The sequence below is a fragment of the Canis lupus genome, chromosome 13, assembly GCF_048164855.1.
Source record: "Canis lupus baileyi chromosome 13, mCanLup2.hap1, whole genome shotgun sequence".
In the NCBI taxonomy this organism is placed as follows: Eukaryota; Metazoa; Chordata; class Mammalia; order Carnivora; family Canidae; genus Canis; species Canis lupus.
The window spans coordinates 31,342,881-31,362,871 of NC_132850.1; the positions used below are offsets into that span (position 1 = coordinate 31,342,881).

Genomic DNA, 19,991 nt, shown 5'->3' on the forward strand with positions numbered 1-19,991 from the left:
TGTTGGCAAATTGAACACCAATAAAAAATCAATTTATATAAAAAAAAAAGACTTTGGGAAAGTTGCTTAGTTTTTCTGAGCCTCAGAGTTTCATCTATAAAATGAGAATAATGGAATCTTCCTGTCGACTTTTTGTGAACGTTTTAGAGTATGATGGAAGAACAATGCGTATTTATGGGAATCTCTAGATAAAGGTGAAATTAGTGTAGATCTTTGGAATGTGATTCCAGCCAAAGCCAATCAAAGTAATCTCAGTCCTGGGGAAGTATATGAATATCTCACTGTGGGAGTTGTTGGCCTGGGTCCTCAGGCTGTCCAGAGACTTCTATAGAGAAAGCTTGTAGCATGATTAACTAGATATTGGCAACTACCTTCACGATCAGGAACAGTTATACAAAACCAGTCAAGCAGAGCGACTCCAGGTCAACTAGCTACAAGTTCTGAACTTCCCCTGCCCAGTTTCAAAGTCTGCTCTATCACTTCCCACCTGTGTGATCCTGGGCAAACCACTTGACCCCAACTATAAAATAAGAGCAACAATAATGACACCAACTCATGGATGGCTTCACTGTGAGGATTAAATGGAATGTAACATAGGCACGATGCTATGACTTTTGTCTCAAAAAATACCAGTCCCACTATTTCAAAGACAAAGGAATAATTACAGAGCTGAGTAATGAGTTCATTTCGCTTTATTTTTATTTTAATGATTACTATTAGCTAACATGTATACAATGCTTACATTATGCAGCTTTTATGCATGTTGATTCATTTAGTCCTCATAGCAACCCTGTGAGATATGCTCATAGTGAGTAGCAGGGTTGGGATATAAACCCAGGCAGAAGGCTTGCTCTTAATCACTGCACAAATTAATGTGGGCTGGTGATTAAGGCCGGGGGTGGGGGTGGGGGTGAGGGTGGGGGGCGGGAAGTATAAGAGTGAACTGCTTGTTGCAATGGTAGTTTGTACAGCTGGATTTGAATATGAAAATATTCCACATGCTTGCTGGGCTGAATGTCACCCCTGCACACCATGAGGGCAAGTATATTTAGCTGCTTCAGCATCATAAAGTCCTCGTGCCTTGATTGACTGAAAGCATCACCTTATTCTTTTATCTCCATTATCTCTACGCTCAGAAACTGAAAACACTCTGAAAGATAAAAGAGGTGTTCCCCCCATTCCAAATATTCTACTTTTTAAAGACAAAAATAATAACTCAGAATAATGGCAAGATAAATTTGAGAACTGAATACCATTGAAAACCCTTTTAACACCCACATTCACTGTCTATCTGAAAAGTTCCAAGTTCTATCATTTTCAACAAAGCCCAGAGATTTCACTTGGCTCTTTTTATATCAAAGAAAAAGAAATCTCTGAATCATTATGAGTGCTTTTTATAAAAAACCTAACTTTTAGGAATAGTGCCTAGACCCATACCCTGCGCATCAAGGAACTCACTAAAGGCTTGATTGCTCAAGTGCTGATGAACAGTGTCTGGTTGATATTACATGATATTGCCATTAAGTTGGAAACGTACCAGTTTTTGTGCAGAGACTCCTTTGAACCTGGGAAGGCATACTTGGAAGATAATTAGGTAGTGGCTGGCAGTGAGGGCTGTGGATTAAATATAAGCCAGTTGTGTGAGACCAGAGGAGAAAACAGCTTCATGTTTGAGAAGATGTACAGAAAGCCTGAGAAGTAACACAAAAGAGACAGTGACAAACAAGATCATCAGACACTGCCGTGGGTCATTTACAGACCAGAGCTCCGCCGAGAACTCTGAGGTCATGCCAGCTTGTCCAAAACCCTGCTCTCTTCCCTTCTCTGCCTCTCTAGCATAGATTCCGGTTCTCGTCATGCTCATCGCTTGCCAACCAAGTTGCTACATCCTGCATCTGTGCTTATTGACGCTTGGCTTCCTCTCCAACTTCTCTTCCCTTTCTAATAATCTGCATCTTACAATCTTCAGACACCTGACCAAAACTCATGTGCCAACTCCTAGAATATAGTTCTGGGGTTTCTTTTTCTTTTCTTTTTTTTTTTTTTCACTCAGTAGACCTTTCTACATTGAGCCAGTACTACATATTCCCTTGAAATTAACTTCTTGCTGTTTAATTATTTACCAGGTCTTCCACACTTACAATATTTTCTTACTAAACTGTTTGGGAATAGGATCCATGATTCCCACATCTTTTCTGTTTGCCAGTGAATTGCTTCTTGTGCAATGCATCATTCCCAATAGATATTCCATTACCGTGGTACATTGTCCATAAATCCCCCTACCTTCAAGTTGTCTGCCGTTGAGATGACTATATGAAAAAGGTATAGTTCTTGGTATTATGACAAGAAAGTGTAGAAACATCAGTTAAGTATTGACTCTGCCAAAATCTTCAGATAACATCTGTTTAAATTCTAGAAGCAGGTGTAAAGCTTCAGGATAACGGTTGATGTATGCAAGGTCAGCTAACATGGTGATTATAAGCATGATTTGGGGAGTCCAACTCTCCATCCTCTACCATTTGATAGCTGGATGAGCCAATTAACCTCTTTAACCTCAGCTTTCTCTTCTATAGGATAAAGATAACCATAGTATCCATCTCACAGAGTTTTTATAAAGAGGATACTACAGATAGCATAGAATCTGGGACAGAGAAAGCCCTCAATAAATACATGCTATTAATGTCATGATAGAAATAATTAGCCAAGAACTCAAAAACATTTGAAAGACACAAAAGACTATTGCTAATGATATTCAGTGTATCCAGTTTTAAAGTCTAAATTTTACAAATACATATATTGAGTATTTAAGTTACTCATAATTAATAGTCCTAAATCTTGAAAGCAATGTGGCATCCAGGTATCGCCATGGCTTTATAGTCATTCAGGTATGAGTAAGAATACTAGTTTTTCACCTACTGACTAAATGGCAGAGGACAAGTTGGATAATATCCTGAAATTTCAGTTTCCTTATCTGATATGAGAAGAAGAGGTAATTCCTACTTTGCAAGCTGGTTATAATCTCATATAAATCCTCTGGCAATCAGTGAATGACACCTGTCATTCTTTCCGAGCTCACTATTTTCCTGATTATTGGAAGGGACAGCAGCTAGGCAATTTTCAGAAATCTGTAGGAGAAAGCTATACACCAGGATGTTTCACAGAGCGTTGCCTCTTCATCTCCCTAGTAGCATCCTCCCAGAATTAAGAGGCGAGTATTTCTTTGGGAACAGACTCATGTGGGAGAGCTTGGAGTAGGCAATTTGCGGACTCATTTTCTATAGTGTTGGCAGAATGTGGGTTGTCATCACAGGCTGGGTATTGTCTTGCTTCCTGCAGTCTTACAATTGCCACACTGTGGCCTGGTGTTATTTTCATCTCCATGATGGGCTGATTATAAGGTAAAGCTGCACTGCCTGACCAGTGTGCCAGGTGTCTCCTCTAATAACTCCAAGTGTTATTACTTAAAAACAAAAAATAGAGATGTGGAGGGAAAACAAGGAACCACCAACCAGCAGGCCTATCAAACCTCACCACTAACAGACCAGATGTTGCTAGACTATATTTTGTTTGGATGAGGAATTCCACCAATGCCTGCCCAAGGCAATTAAACTGACAATTATTTAGCAACATCTGGAACTGAGGTAGGTTCCTTTTCCTTTTCTCCACTGAGGAGGCAGTGAAAAGGTGGAGAGGAGGTATACACAAAGCTATGAAACAGCCAAACTAAAATGATGGGTAATTCAATTCATGCTTCCCCTACATAAAGTATAGGATTGGAGCTGTTCACTCACTAATCCCAACTTCACTAGGAACTGAAAATTTCAGGGGATATAATTATGCCAAGGACAAACATACAAACTTAGTCCTTGACCTCAAGAAGCTTATATTCTAGGGATTTAACAAACAAACAAAAAAAGCAAAAGACAAACAAGTAAACCACACTTGATGATAAACTAAAATAATAGCTTTAAGAGCTAAAAAGAAAACAGAGAGGGAATCACAAGGAAAGGGTACTTATTGCAGGAAAAGTCACCCGCAGCAGTAGTCATTTAAGCTGAGCTATGAAAGGTAGATAGAGGGATGGATGAATGTTCCAGGCTGAGGGAAGAGGATGTGCATATACCCAGAGGCAGGTGGGAACTAAATGTAATAAAGGGCCTAAAGAAGGGTGAGTAATGGGGAGAGTAGCAAAGATGAATGTAGAAAAATAGCTAAGGGCCTTCTCACGCAGGACCTTTAGGTCATGATTCATATTGTTATTGAATAGCTTTTAGAAGGGGAAAGACATGACGTGATTTAGTGACTTAGACAATTTAACATAACAATCAGGACAGGTTCATGAGACAGATTACTGTGATTCAGATGCTGACTCCATTAGCTGGGTGGCCTTAAGCAAAGCGCAATAAGAACATTGTTTATTCCCTTGTTTTGAGGTTTAAATGAACTATTTCATGGGAAACTCATAGAACAGTGGCTAAGACTTAGTAAGTACTCAATAAAAGTTACATATATCACACTATTTTATATACAAAAATTCCAAAGTTTAATATGTTGAAATCTTAATCCCCAATATGATGGTATCAAGTGCTGAAACCTTTGGGAAGTGATTAATTAGGTCATGATGGTGGATCCCTCACTAATGGGATTAGCACCCTTATAAAAGGACCCCCAGAGAACTCTCTCTCCTTTTCACCAGGTGAAGATACAATGAGAAGGTGGCAGTCTGCAGCTCACAAGAGGGTCCTCACCGGAACTTGACCATGTTGGCATCCTGATCGTGAACTTGCAATCTCCAGAGCTGTGAGAAATAAATTTGTCATGTTTATAAGCCACCAAGTGTCTCGTAATTGCAGCCCAAACTAGGACAATATACAAAATAATTTCATTTTTTAAAGGTAATTGCTCTTGTTGCTGTGTGGACAAAGAATGAAACACAAGAAAAAGTATAAGCAGGGAGACACACTGCGAGAGTGTATTTGGGAACACAGGCTGGAAATACTGAAGGCCCGAGATAGGAAGGCAGAAGTAGAGATGGTGAGAATGAGATGGATACCAAGATAGTCCGGGCATGAATAAATCGGAACTTCTGATACACTAGATGTAAAAATAAGGGGAGGAGCACCTGGGTGGCTCAGTCAGTTAAGCAACCAACTCTTAATTTCAGCTTAGGTTGGGATCTCTGGGTCATGAGATAGTGCCCTGAGATGGGCTCTGGGTTCGGCAGGGAACCTGCTTAAGATTTTCTCTCTCTCTTTCCCCATCTGTCCCTCCCCCTGCTCACACGTGTGCATGTACTTTCTCTCAAGTAAATAAATAAATAAATTTTTTTAAGTGAAAGGAAAGCGAATCAAGGATAGACCTTAGATTAGTAATAGTAGCCGAAAGGTGGCAATAATTCAAATATCCATTATAGATGAATGGACAAACTGTGGTATATACATGTGATGGAACACATATAAAGCCATGATATGGCTTTATCTAGCCATAGAAGGAATGATACACTGAAACACTCTACAATGTAGATGAACCTCCAAACATTATGGTCAGTGAAAGAAGGCAGACACAAGCGATCACATATTATATGATTACATTTATGTGAAATATATAGAATAAGAAAACCCATAAAGACAGAGTAGATGTTAGTGCCTGCCAGGAGCTAGAAGGAGGAGAGCATGGGTAATAACTATTTAATGGGTACAAGGTTTCCTTTTAGGGAGCGGAAAATGTTTTGGAACTAGATATAGAAACATCATGATTATTCCAAATGCTGGCAAACTGTTTAAAGTGGTTAATTTTATGTTATGTGCATTTCACCTCAATACAATTTTGAGAAGAAAGAATAAATCTTGGGGCATATGTCTGGCTCAGTCAGAAGAGCATGTGACTCTTGATCTCAGGGTTGTGAGCTCTAGCCCCACATTGGGTGTAGAGATTACCAAAATAAATAAATAAGCTTTTTTAAAAAAAAATAATGCTCTTTAAGGAGCATCTGAGTGGCTCAGTCAGTTAAGCATCTGATTCTTGATTTCGACTCAGGTCATGATCTCAGGGTTGTGAGACTGACCCCCACATCAGGCCAGGCTGAGTGTGGACCATGCTTAAGATTCTCAATCCCAAAAAACAAAACAAAACAAAACAAAACAAAAAAAGATTCTCAATCCCTCTCTCTCCCTCCACCTTTAAAATTAATTATTAATGAATTTTGAAAAGACATAATATACAAATTAAAAAAGAAACAATAAATCTTAGATTTTGTCTCATTAACTGGATGAAAAATTGCTCAAGTCAAAAAAGATTGAGGAGCTCAGTGTTCTGTTGGGGGCATTGGAATATTGATGTTCATAATTTATACAAGCGACAGTATAAGAATTAAGTTAGATATCCAATTCTGGGGATCAGAGGAGATGTTAGACCTCAATGCATAAAATTAAAAACAGTGGAAATGGAGGATATAAGTGATACAATTTAGGTATAAGACAAGATAAAGACGTAGGGCAAGTCCTGAGAAACGCCAACATTTAAGAAGAGACCCAACAAAGGAGATTGAGAATTAGAATAAAATTAAGAAAAAAATCCTGGAAGCCAAGGGATACTTAAAGCAATAGAGTGCCAACTTGGACAACTATTGCTGGAAAGCCAAGTAAGATGAGCTGGGAAGAAGTCCATTAGATTTGGAAATCTGAAGTTTACTGTTAGTCTTACCGAAGAGGGTTACAGAGAGAAGTGTAGGTTGAAGAATGGAAGAAAGATGAGGAGATAGAAGCATTTTGTCTGAATACCCAGGAATAGTGTCATTGTTGTTGTTTTAGGAATAGTGTTATAAAGGAGAACAGAAAAATAGGGCAGGAACTGAAACAGTATGTATCGTTACGTGAAATAAAATGTTTTAGAAGATGGGAAATACACTGAGGGGGGCACTTGATGGGATGAGCACTGGGTGTTATACTATATGTTGGCAAATCGAACTCCAATAAAAAAAATACAAAAAAAAGAAGAAGATGGGAAATACTAGAGCATGTTTATATGATGATGAGAATGATTAAGTAAATAGTCAGATGTTACTGTTGAGGGAAAGCATGAATGAGGCAAGGAGCAAAGTCTTTGCTAACCCAAGAGGTGATGGGATCCAGGGAAAAAGGAGAGAAATATTCCTTCTTGGAAGAAGAGGAACACCTCCCTCAATGTGGAGGAAGAAATATTCAAACACAGATGTACCAAATCGACAGGTTTTGTGGTGGGAAGATGAGTGAGTTCATTTCCAATGACTTCTATTTTCTCAATGAAGTATGGGTCTGGGTCATTAGTAGGAAGAGGATGTGTGGGAGGTTTGAGGAAAAAGGAGATGATATGGTACAGTCATCTCATACAGATGAAGAAATTTAATAGAATCCCTGAGTAGTCCTGCGTTCCTGCTTGAGGTTTCTGAATTCTGAATCAGTCATCTTGGCTTTGTGATTTTCCCCCAACGAAGTTGCTTCTTGGGTTTGGGCAAGGGAAAAGCAGGGAAGAGTCCTGCAACCTTAGAATAGCCTTTATGATTCAACCCAGACCTATCATCTTCCATTTCCTGCTCATTGGCTAGTGGGCACTGAAGGAAGTTCAATAAGCCCATCTGTTAAATATAGAACGGGAGAAACATCAGCATCAATGTATTTTGTGCATGGACAGCTGCCAACAGTAGTAACAAGGTTATGTCCAAGTCCTTGGTCCAGTTAGCCAACACATCCAGTAAGAAACAGATTTGTAGCCGTGTAGCCATACGTGCACTGCTGATTGGAAAGGTTGCCATGAAAATCACCATATTAAAAAGGGGAAAGTTGGGGCAGCCCAGGTGGCTCAGTGCTTTAACGCCACCTTCAGCCCAGGGTGTGATCCTGGAGACCCGGGATCGAGTCCCGTGTCAGGCTCCCTGCATGGAGCCTGTTTCTCCCTCTGCCTGTGTCTCTGCCTCTGTGTGTGGGTGTGTCTCTCATGAATAAATATAACAGTTAAAAATAAATAAATAAATAAATAAATAAATAAATAAATAAATAAATAAAAAGGGAAAGTGGTTTCAGGAGCTAAAGTGAAGGTTCATTAATTCAGTGTAGGCTATGTTTGGATTAAAGACAAATGATAGAACAAATGGAAAGAATCGCAGTTGTGTTTCTTTCCAAATATACTTCGATCTATCTAGGTGAGCCTAAATTGTGTCAAAATAATTTCCAAAGAGTAGGGTCCAAGTTAATTACCTGATAAAGGAAAGTGAGAAAAGAAAAAAATACAGAGCCTAGAGATCCCACTGAAATCACTAAAATAAAAAATAGGATAAGAAGAAAGGGTGGATTTTAATGTCAGAAAGGACTTTTATATGGATTCATTGAAGAAGAAAGATTGTAGCAACTGATGCTCTTGTTATGGACCAGATGCCTCTTCGGTGCTATCCTTTGGGAGTTTTCCTGTCTTTGTCTTTCATCACATCATTTAGCGAGGCTCCCCACCATCTGTCCACACCTACTCCTTCAGGAATCCATTCTGTCTTCTCCTACACGTGCTTCAGGTGTTGGCTTATCAAACTCTCCGGGAAGATCTTCCTATACGCCACTCAGCCTTATGCCCTGCCTTCTATGGAGTATGTTTTCTTGAGGACTCTTACTACTAGTATAATTATGTTGGGGGGGCGGGGGTAATTGTTTAAGACCTGTCTGCTAACCACTGTTTTCCCAGTTCTTGGCATATATCCTATCCCACAGAGACCAGGACATAACTGTGGGAGAAAAGAGAAGAAAGGAGTTTTTGAAAAAGGAAGGGAAGAAGAACAACAGGAAGGATATTCGTCAGCCTACAAAAGTTTCTCCTCCCTTTGAAATCATAGGAAATTGTTTCTCTTTAATACTTCGATATATACTATTCTGATACTTCTCTTGTATTTTCTAACATGCAAATACTGCACACATAGTAAATGTTTAAATGAATAAGACTCATACCATCTATATGTAAGGATGTAAGAAATGCCATTAGCTATGAATGGCATCAAACAGGCCCTCAAACATGCTACTGATTTATCATGAATTCTTCAGAGTGTTATCTGAAGTATTCTTGACTGTGGACCTTTCCATGGAATAATGTAATTCTTAAATGGCCTTATTGGCATGTAAAAGTAGCAAGGACTTCCTACTTACTTCTCCACCTTCACCGCCCATCCCACTCTTCTTCATGTTTTAAGCTCTAGCAATTCTGAATTATCCATAGTTCTTTAGAGGCTTATTCCTTTCTTCTGACTGCAGTGTTTCCTCCTCAGGACCAATTTCTAGTCACTCAAGACACACGACATTCTTCACATCATCCAGATGCTCTCCAGCATTCCCAATACCACCTCTGTCCTACCTGAATTTCTGTATGAGGCCCCGGTTCAATGCAAGACTATGTTTCTTTCATCTTTGTATTTCCAGGGCTTAGTGCATTGATCTAAGTCTAGTAGCTACTCAGTAAACACACATGAGTTACTGTTCATTCTGAAGCTATAGCTTTTGGGATTTCACAGATTTCTCTCAGCCTCCCTGAATGTTCTTTCCAGGTCAGTTATTGTAATTTATAAGATGCCCCACTTTGTAAGAGGTATAGTGGCTACCAGAAATAGATTTTTCACATTAAACAGTTTTTTACTTTAAGTTGATCTTGATTAAGGGTGACAGAAGGTAGCTACGCTTGTGGTGAGCATAGCAATAACATACGGACTTGTCAAATCACTATGTGGGACACCTGAAACTAATGTAACATTATGTGTCAAGTATACTTCAATAAAAAACAAAAATAATCTTAAAAAATTAATGTATCTTGGTTATACAAGATACATCAGATATTTTACAAAATTATCCACCCCTGTAAAAATTACATTCAAGAATATCATACTAATTTTATCCACAGAAAATGGAATCAGCTTCTACCACACAATAAGGAAAAAAATGGCATTAAATGGACATCTTGAAGCTAATGCATGCTTTTAGTACAAGATAAGGTGGACATATTTTATTTCTCACCACTCTCTTTCTTCATCACTCCATTCCTCTTGTCCTACTATTTTTCCTTCCTTTGTTCTTATTTTCCTTGTGTTCTCCAACTGCCTGTGACATATAGGACTTTCTTAGATCCACTTAGAGCAATCATGGGTATTAAGTTTACTAAATCCTTTTTTTGCCTGAGGGCTTAGGCAGCAGGTAGTATAGATTAGAAATGCAGGTTTGTGTTCCCAGGTCCTACATGACCCCGAATCAGAAAAGAATTGCATTTGTAAGGCTGGAGACTTTATCTTTCAATAACCCCCTATCCCATTCTTAGCTAACAAATGCAAAAAAAAAAAAAAAAAAAAGAGAGAGAGGAAGAGGGTAAGTGAAAGCACAAGGAGAGGATTTTTTTTCTGGGACATCGTAAATAGTATGAAGGAGGAGTGAATAAAATTTCAGTTGACAGTGGAAACTGACAAGGAGAAGGATGGGAAAAGGAAGTAAGAGCTGTGACAATGTCTACTGAAGATCCAGTGAAAGGGCAGGTTGCCCTCCATCTGCTTGGATGGTGTAGGCTAAGCCATTGCTGGGGGGAGCCATATTCAGGGAAGCTGTGACTCAGTGACTCTGCCTGGAGTGATGTGTGGGCTAAGCGAAGAATTACAGTAAAGAAAATGACTACTCAGAATATTGTGGTGACAGCAGCACTTACTGGCACCTGTAGTCAGAAAAACTCATTCATTCACCTTTTCAAGTGTTATGAGGCACCCACTCTACCAAGTCCCTAAATAAGTACTTTTTTTTCCAGATTCTCATAACCTTATATTTAGAGTGTTCCTAAATGGTCTTTTCCCCTCTAGTCTCTCCCTGTTCCAGTCTATCCTGCACATGAAGTCCAGGAAATTCTTCCTCCTACACAAGAATGGCTATAAGCATAGGTTCTAGAATTAGACTTTTTAGATTCAAATCCTAGCTCCAGAACTTTTTACCCTTATATCTTAGGCAAATTAGCTAAACTCTCTGAGCCCTCGTGTATCAGTCAGGTTGGACAAAGTAGCAGAAACAAATGTCCCCAAATCTTCATTGTTTTAGCAATAATAGCTTGTTCCTTGCTCGTGTTCGTATCCATCATAGGTTTGAGGCTATGCTCTGCAATCTCCTTGTTTTGTGACTAAGGCTCAAAGTGCAGTGTCATCTAGATCATGCTGGTAGTGGCAGAGGAAAACCATGCAGTGCTATGAAAGTTTTTGTGGATTCCTTGTCTGAAAAATAACTTCTTCATTCTTTCCTCCTTAATGCCGTACTCACCACCACCACCACCCCCATACAAACATTCAGGCCAACAAAACCAAAGTACCATTTGGCATCTTCCACCCAGTAATTGTTTGATATTTCATATACAGTTGAATCAATTAATATAGAGTAATGAATCCACCCAGGGAAAACAGGGCTTTCTAAAAAAAAAAAAAAAAAAAGGTGCTGCTTGTAAGATGGAACTAAGATACCATGACTCCATGGTTACCTCAACATCAAACAAGTTACCCAACACAGGAATGATATGGGTGGGGGTGGGAAGGAGGGAAACTATCTAAGAGCCTTCATATTCTCAATGAACATACCCATACATCTTCACAAATCCTCACATTTCCAAACACCTTTTTTTTTTTTTTTTTTTTTTATTTATTTATGATAGTCACAGAGAGAGAGAGAGAGAGAGGCAGAGACACAGGCAGAGGGAGAAGCAGGCTCCATGCACCGGGAGCCCGACGTGGGATTCGATCCCGGGTCTCCAGGATCGCGCCCTGGGCCAAAGGCAGGCGCCAAACCGCTGCGCCACCCAGGGATCCCCTCCAAACACCTTTATAGCATATTATCTATTCCAAAAAATACATTTGAGTATAACATCTTGAAAGCAACTGCATTTGTGAATATGATGAGTAAAAAACAGCACTGTCACATAGAAGAATGACAGCCAGTCCATACACCGGGCTCCAAACCCCAAAACTTCACACAAGAAAAGTTTTTCTGTTCTCATCATTATCCAGTGTGGCTTGGTGGTGGCAAGTGACTGGATCTATTGAGTTCTGCCCATTGAACTCTTTCCATTTTGCCACATTACTCTCTTTTATCCTTGGAGTCCTCTCCATTTAGTGGTGAGATAGAAAGTGCCTAAAGGATCACATTTGGGACAGTGTTAAGACCTACATCCCCAGATTCATTGACCACAACTCTGACACAACATTGCTTCTAACTGCAAAGGAGACTGGGACACATGGTTTAGCTAAGTGCCAAAAGGAAGGTAAGTGGGGAAAATGCCTAGGTGAGTGCCAAAAGGAAGGCAAGTGACAAAAATAATCTGTACCAAGGGACCTAGGCTCACTTTCTAGCTAGGTGACTTGAATCCATACACAAGCCTTAAAGTCAATGATTCAAATATGCAAATTTACAAAATCACAAATTACAGCACGTTCTGTACATTTGTCCTCATGTGCCATGTAGCTTTGGAAATGGCAAATACCTGTTTTGCTATTATAAAGCACCATTCTGATACAAATTGCTGATTCATTACTTGAAAATGAGGAGTCTGATCACTGCATTAGGCTACTTACAAGCCAACAGGTAGAAGAAAATAGCTATTCAAACGCTCACCCACAGAACAAACACACAGATACAGAGCACCATCATGCTATGCTTTGTACAAACACATAAACTCCTCCCACAGATGCTGATATAATGGAGAAAAAAGGAAAGAAGTGAAAGGATGTGTACACAAGGAATTGAACCAAATCAAATATTTTGGGATACGCTTGACTACCTGCCCTGATAAGGAATAAGATGAATTCATAAGATTTGCCTGGCCTCACAGTCAATAATTGTCATAAAATTGTCAGACCCAAGATGGATGACATCATGCAGGGTAAATAAAGATCATTTCCTTCTACATTGATTGGTGCTTGGGTTTTGTTTATACCCTCGCTGCCTGGGCCTTGTAAGTAACCAGATATTGTAGATTTGAAACAGGCTTTCCATTTGCATCACTGGGCAATGAGTGCAGCCAACAGGAAGCCCAGTGATTCAGATAACTTGTTTTAATTGAAATCAATACCAACATAAGCAAAACTGCCTGGAATGGCAGTGCTCTGATGGAATATTTTCATGGCCCCTGCCAATAACAACTGTTATCAAGAATGAACTATTAAAAAAAAAAAAAAGAATGAACTATTAACTTCAACAGTGACTCATAGTGCTTTCCAGAAGGAAAAAAAAAAAGTTTTGGACCAGTGACAGTTTTCAATTAGGAAAAAAAAAAAATGAAATTTTACTTCTTCACGTCTCTATTAAGTTTCAATCATAGACTCAAATTCAATTCCATTTGGAGCTTCCATTGAATGGAAAGAGACCATTAGCCACCCTAGTCCCTCTCCTGCTAGCTCTTCTCCATCCTTTCTTTTCCACTCTCACCCAAGCCTAGTGAGAAACAGAATAATTATAATAATATTTATTGAGTATCTTCTAGGTGTGGGGACATGTTCTAGTCCAAGGGTCAGCAAAATTTGTTTTTAAAGGGCTAGATAGAAAGTATTTTAGGCTTTGTGAACCATACTGTCTTGATCGTGACTATTCAGTTCTGCTGATGTAGTGCGGATACATAGACAATACGTAATGAATGAGTGTCCCTGTGTCCCAATAAAACCTTAATTACAAAACAAGCAACAGACCAGATTTGACCTAAAGGCCATAGTTTATAGACCCTGGTCTAGACTTCATATTTATCTTCACTGCGGAAGATATTACTATTCTTATTTTAGAGATTAAATTGACATCCCTCAAAGCTTCCTTTCTAGTTATGGGTAAGGTTATGCCTAACATCAAAAGCAGCCTATACTCTCTCCACTTTGCCACTCTACTGCCGAAAGAAGGCAGCCAGACCACCTGCGAGAGAACAAAAGCTACACTCCTGGGCCTGATTATTTACAAATGCAGCTACTAGTTGGAAGAGATATCCAGTTCTTTTCTCTTGGTGATCCAGTGTTGATATGACCAAATTGTCACGATGCAGGGGCCATGAAGAGTCAGATTCTACCTAAGATAAGCTCTGTAAGAGCATGTAAATTCCTAAAATAAGTTTCCCCCCTAGGGGCCCTGGAACCTCCAATTCAACATAAAAAAAAATCAATAATTGGGTCAGATTTGAAGGGTACTTGGGAATTAGATATTTCACAAGTACCGTATTTATAGTATTCACATGTTGAATGTCTATATCTCCAGGACCTTGCATAGTACCTGACACATAGGAAGTCCTCATGAAATACCTGTGTTATGTCTTCATGGAATATTAGTGTAATAAAAGTAGACATTATTTCTGCTCTCTGAAAGCTGATACAAATACTGTACAAATACACACACACATACTATTGTCTGCCCTGCATTATTGCTTAGAATCAAAAGAATTTAAAACTGCTATCATTGTTCAGAAGAGTAAAGAGAGTTTAACTCTTCTCAAAAAGCATATCATCATGGAAGAGATGGCATCAAAGCTGGCTCTTAAAACCTGAGTAGGATTAGGTAGGTGGAGATGTTGGAGGAAAGGCGTCTCAGGCAAAGGAGATGTGGTGAGCAAAGACAGGGAGATGGGAAAATGGTGGCACATTTTAGTAGAATAAAAGCTGCATGGTTTGACTAGAGCATTGAGCAAGACAAGGGGGATAGTGTAAGAAACGACCAGAAAAGTAGGTTGGGAGAAAGTATGACTTGAATTGTAATAGTAAAGTTTTGAAATAAAAACTAATGATGGGAAGTATATTTCCAAACGGAAATTATTTTAAAGTTTTCCATCTTCTCCAAAAGACAAAGTTATTTTCTAATTCAAAAAGAAATCAATAAGGGGAAAAATGATGCTGTAATTGTAATAAGGTAGACAAAATTGTAGTCTTGAGGTGGAATAAATGATGTCACTACCAATTATCTGTAAAGTTAGGATATTTGTTATTTGTTAGATGTGTGAATTTAAATCTCTTCTAATTTAACTTATTATATCTCAGGAGGTACTACCACCTCATGAGGTAGGAACTGACTGTTTTTCTTACTTTTATGTCCTCACCACCTAGCATGGTGCCTGGTATGAAGGAAATGCCCAATAAATGTTTAAGGAAGAAAAAAAAATGTTTAAGGAAGAAATGCATGAAGTAATATTGTCCTTCACATTGATAAAAAAAAAACAAGTGTTTTTGTTTATTTCTTGGTGTGGGTAAATAAATGCCAGCTATTTGAAAGCCAACTAAGCAAATCAAAAATATAAATTCTATTTAAACACATAATAAAACAACAAACATTACTTAGGTTAAGACACTTACCTTGATTTTAGTGTTGATTGATAAAAGAATCACTTAAGCCTGGGTTTTTATTTTATTTTATTTTATTTATTTTATTTTATTTTTATTTTTTATTTTTTATTTTTTTGGTTTTTATTTTAAAATCAAAACGCAGACCGGGTGGCTCAGTGGTTTAGCACTGCCTTCCACTCAGGATGTGATCCTGGAGACCCGGTACCGAGTCCCATGTCGGGCTCCCTGCATGGAGCCTGCTTCTCCCTCTGCCTGTGTCTCTGCCGCTCTCTCTCTCTCTCTTTCTCTCTATGTCTCTCATGAATAAATAAATAAATAATCTTTGAAAAAAATAAAATCAAAACCCTTTGAATTTAGTCATTTGTGAGAAGTTCATATAGTTCATTATTTTCTTATAGCTACAAATAATTTTAACACAGAATCCTATGCTTAAATCAAAATAATGATTATCAGCCTTCTAACTGGTCTTCCATCCCACCATCATCACCTGCTCCTATCTGACCTAACTCTCAAGTTTTCTTCAAATATGATTGTTTTTAGCACTTTGTAATTCCAGACAAATGGGTCATTTTAAATTAAAATATTTGCAAAATCTTAGTTAGCAATATCCTAGCAAAAATATGACAACAACAGAAGGTAAATTATGGCCTGCAGTCTAGAAGGTTTTCATGGGAATTCCTATGTCTGCCTGAGCTTGTCTTTGGGGTCTAGACTGAGGGAAATCACTGCCTACATTCCTAATTACTGAAGCTAAAGCAGGATTTCCGTGCCAAGTAGGCAAAGCATAATCCTTAGAGACACTCCTGCTGCAGAGTAAGATGATGAAACCCCCAGATGGTGGCTTGTTATTTCCATACAGCATAGGCAAGTGTCCAATGTCGACTAGGAATGAAACCAAAGCACGAGGATGGTAAAGAGCAGTGCAAATTTCATGATAAATTCAGGGAACTTTTTCTTTTTCTTTTCCTCTTTCTTCTTCTTCTTTTTTTTTATTTGTATCACCTATTGCTGTGTACTTAAGAAAACATTTCTTGGTGGTAATGGTTACAATGGTGGTGGATGTCATCCCACAGCCCTGCAAGCAACAGCTAGCTCCTGAGATTATTACAGTGGTTGTCTGAGCAGTGTGGCTTCCAAAACTGGAGGTGGAAATTAAATGGCATTTATGTAGTAGAGCTGTAGGGATAATTAGTAATTCGACACACAGCCATTCAGGGCAAGGTCAACAGGAGGAGTAACATAGCATCATATGATAACTGTTTAATGGGTGTGTGAAATGAGTGGGTGGTCTAGGCTCAGCTCTGACCAGGTACTGGTTCCCACAGTCCCAGTCTCGGGAGAGGGTCTAGAGTTCAACTGCATACAAAGAGTCACACAGACAACTCTGGCTGGGTACAGTTAGCCACAAAACTCCATTAGACCGGAGGCTGGAGCTCCTTCTGGATAAATAAAGTCATTCAGCGAAGCTACAGATGTGTGACATTTTAAGTACACTGACCTAACTAAATTATACCAGTTGGTATAATTTTTCAACTTGAATAGTTTTTCCATTTCTATGCCACAATATTGTGAAATGGACTGGGCAAGACCCATGTTAATCCTAAGGAAAATGAGATGTTTGGATAGAGGAAGTTCAGGAAGGCTTAGTGTTGAAGTTCTGCTAGCAGGAAAAAATAAAAACAGCTTTCTATTCATTAGAAATGCCTCAGAGTGGCCTGACATCACAGGAGTTCATGAGACTGCTGGGCCAACCTTGGTCATTTCTAGCTATGATGTTTTCACCCTTCCTTTGCCCCAACTAGATTCATGAAGGTATCCATTTTCAATAATAATAATAATAATAATAATAATAATAATAATACCAACCTTTCTTTAATGATAGAGATCACTCTTAAGTGTTGAGGGCAAACGAGCAGAAAAAAGCAAAAATTTATGTCACATTACATCAAGAATTGCTAATAACGTTTTTCAATAATAATGTTTTGTAGATATTTAATTCAGTGGGCATTTGTCACAGGCCTACTGTGTGCTATTCTAGACACCACTCACCCTATGCTCCAGGCTCTATCTAAAGAGAATCCACACATAAGTCGACATATAGACACTTTTCAAATTCTTTATAACAGGGGTCAGTAAACTTTGCCTCCAAAAGGTCCGACAGTAAATACTTTTGGCTTCACAGGCCATCTGTTACTCTTTGTCATACTATTTGGCTCTTCCTTGGTGGCCTGAAAGCGGCCGTGGACACTATGTCAGCGAGTGATGTGGCTGTACACCAATCAAATTCTCTTTTTAAAGCAGGCAGCAGATCTGCAGACTGTAATTTGCCAATCCCTGCTCTAGAACATGTAAAGTCACCTGAATATCAAACCGAGAGGGAAAAGAAAGAACAGCCAAAGTTCACTACTCTTTTGAAACTGCATTCTAACTTCTCTTAGTCTTGACTATGGAGACATTAATTGAGTCCCTTAGCCAGATGCAGAAGCAGCTTCAATGTCAGAATGTGTGATTAATTCATGATTTATGCTTCATCTACTTTCAAAGAGAACCTGAGCTGGCTATCACTGGGAATGCATACCTACGGGCTTACCTACATGGTGTGATTGAAAAGCCTTCCCTAACCAGTGCAATTCTAGGGAAAATTATACAACATCATGTAGAAATCCATTTGAGGCAACAATTTGCCTTCCTCTGAAACTTAGTTAAAAGGGGCTGTGCCAAGATTAAGCAAACAAAGCCAGCAAGAAGAGAAATTACTGTATGCCAATCTCAGTATTAAGTATTTTAAAATGGGCTATCCATTCCATCTTGTCAGTGTTTCAAAGTAGGTATGGTTAGCCACATATTACAGAAAAGAAAAAAATGAAAACATTTTCCCCAAATTTACAGTTAGTGGCTTCTGTAGTTGGAAGTTCCCTCTAGTTCCAAAGTATACAGTTTTCTGTTACACAGTACTGCCTCTTGAACTTAAAAGACCAACATTTTGCCCATCTCAAGAATTCTCTTACTTCCTCCTAATTCCGTTTACCTATGACATGATCTTATCCTCTGCTCATGGTTGAATCAAATTGTAATCAAAATGACCTTAAGCAAAAGCCAATACTATGATTGTAATATAGTTCCTCAGGTTCGAAGATACTTGGCCACTGGTAATCTAAGAATAGGCCATATGTCAAAAACATTTCCTTGTCTTTTCTTATTCAATTAAAAGGCCTCCAAATAGTCCATAACTCTCATGTATTTAGCTGCAATTCAGATCTGATAGTATAAGAAAAACAAGCAGAATAGATAACATTTACTGCATGTATAGATGCACCAGCGACATCATTCAGAATCCTTTGATAATCTTATGAAATGGGTACTATTAGAGCTCCAGTGTATGGAAAGTTTCTCTTAATAAAGGCTAGAATAGGGCAGCCCAGATGGCTCAGTGGTTTAGTGCCACCTTCGGCCCGGGGCATGATCCTGGGGACCCAGGATTGAGTCCCACATCGGGCTCCCTGCATGGAGCCTGCTCTCCCTCTGCCTGTATCTCTGCCTCTCTCTCTCTCTCTCTCTCTCTCTGTGTGTCTCTGTCTCTCACAAATAAATAAATAAAATCTTAAAAAAAATAAAGGCTAGAACAATTTGGTTTAGATCACCCAATTAGTAGGTAGCTGAACTGGGATTCAAATTCACATCTTAAATGATTTTTAAATTCAAATCTTAGAGAAAAATTGCCAGAATATTTTTCCTGCTAATCAGCCATAAGACCCCAAATGGGGTAGGCACTTTCTTTCCTACCACTACCTGAGTACACTTTGGAGCCCCAGAAAAGGAGTTTCAGGAAGAGTAAGCAGCTGCCTTATTCCAGTTTGCTCACTCTTCCTGCTAGAAGAAATCTTCTTCAGAAATTGGGGCCCAAAAGTAGTACCAGAAGAAAAGGAGAGGGGACAGACATTTTTGAAGAAGGAACAGCCTAGTCATAAAATCCTTTCAAAAATATTCTCTGGAGGATTTATATGTGTATATACCTTGGTCCAAGTGTGATCACAACTAAAATTCAAATACTGCACTTGTCAGAACCTTTTAGTTACAAAGAGACAGAATTTGTACAAAACACAAACAAGTAAGAGTTCTTTCCCTCTGTTTTATTTTCCAATGACCAGCTCTCCAGACCACTCTACGATAGGTTCCCAAAGTTACAAATCCATGACTTTTTACTGAATTTCAGCAAGCCCACATTCTATATGCATTCACCTAAGGCTATGAGGCAAAGGACAAAGGGTACACTTTATTCCCAAGTAAGAGCATTCCAATTTCTCTGAAATTGTTTCACATATATTGTCCTTTGAGCCTTTCGTTACAACAGAGTACAATGATAAATCTCTTTGCTTATGTGGAATCAAGATATAATTCTTAAACAACAAAGACCGTAATTGTATTAGCAGCACAATGAGTCACCCTATCACTTATATCCTGAATAAATGTGAGATGCATCTGTTGAAATGGAATCCGTGGGCTCCCTTTAATGGGCCAAATGTCTCCAAGGACAGAATAGTGGGAGGAAGTGATCCAGCTGCTCAGACTACAGATCTTTAGTCCTTGAAAGAAGAATCAGGAAAACATTATATAAAAAAATAGATGTACGCGCTTTACCTTGGGAAAAGATTAACAAAGCTTA

At 38.8% G+C, this 19,991-nt stretch overlaps 1 long non-coding RNA gene across 2 annotated transcripts in view; it reads right to left on the reverse strand.

Annotated features, from left to right (window-relative positions):
- Window positions 1-19,991, reverse strand: part of LOC140602837 (uncharacterized) — a 134,899-nt gene that overhangs the window by 100,818 nt on the left and 14,090 nt on the right. The gene's annotated exons all lie outside the window — the stretch shown is intronic.